The sequence below is a fragment of the Propithecus coquereli genome, unplaced genomic scaffold (genome assembly GCF_000956105.1).
Source record: "Propithecus coquereli isolate 6110/MARCELLA unplaced genomic scaffold, Pcoq_1.0 Scaffold126, whole genome shotgun sequence".
NCBI lineage: Eukaryota > Metazoa > Chordata > Mammalia > Primates > Indriidae > Propithecus > Propithecus coquereli.
Genome location: NW_012136747.1, coordinates 432,070 through 433,247, shown reverse-complemented (window position 1 = coordinate 433,247; position 1,178 = coordinate 432,070).

Sequence of the window (1,178 nt, the reverse complement as noted above, 5' to 3'; positions counted from 1 at the left end):
AAGTCTGGGATAACCAATAATAAAAATAATAATGCAATTACAATAATCGGACGGCACAGGTAAGGCATAGGAACTCAGAGGAGGTAGAGGAGCACAGTGGTCAACGCAGGCTTCCTGGAGGACGCGGGTCCGGCGAGCAGCATCTAAATCCCACGGTCGCGGCCGCCTAGACACAGCCGCGCATCCTCCCTCACGCATGCGCACTCGCCCGCACGCGCACGGCCACACCCTCAGGAGGCGGTGGCTGCGGCGGCAGGGCCTCACCTGTGGGGTCCGAGAGCCGAGGGGCGCCGAGGAGCGCGTTGGAGGCCGCCTCGCGCCGCGCCCCGGCCCCGCCGCCACTCCCACTCCGGCGCTTGTTAGGGGACGCCGCCCGCTGCTTGGCCGAACGGCCCGCGCGCTCTATTTCCGGGGCGATGTCCTGGCAACCGAAGACGCGACTGCCGGAACCACGACTATTTCCGGGGTCAGGCTTTCTTGATCTCTGTGCTCCCCATCCCGGGAGCCCGCTATGCCCCGGGCTTAGGTACCAGGAAATGCAGGGCTGTGCACCCTCGAAACTTCTGGGCCCAGAAATGAGACTGAGCAGGGTCTGGGGCGCGGCACTGAGTCTAGCGAGTGGGAGGTAGAGCGGTGAGATGCTCAGGACCTTGTGTTCAATCCGCTGTTAGCCCCTCTACCCGCTCTTCAGCTCAGCTTCGGTAGCTGGAAAATCCGTGCTGTTGGTAGCACCTACCTGGTGGGTTGTTGTAAGGATAATGGTATCTTGCGCTCAGCATGTAGGAATCAATAAATGGCCCACTCAAAGGTCACCTCACTCGTGAAGGGCTCCTCAAAATATACTATAAACTCCTTCTGTTGAGAAGGAGGCCGACTGGCCCAGTGAGAAGTTTAAAACTGAAACCAGACTTGGATCTGAATCCCAGCTCCAAAAATCAACCTGCTTTGTGGCTTTAGGCGGATCACTTCACTTCTCTGAACCTCAGTTTTCTTGTCTGTAAATTAGGGATAACAACACCTACATCCAGCCTGGCGCGGTGGCTCACGCCAGTAATCCTAGCAGTCTGGGAAGCCGAGGCCGGAGGACTGTTTGAGCTCAGGAGTTCGAGATCAGCTTGAGCAAGAGCGAGACCCCATCTCTACTAAAAATTTTAAAATTAGCTGGGTGTGGTGGTCCA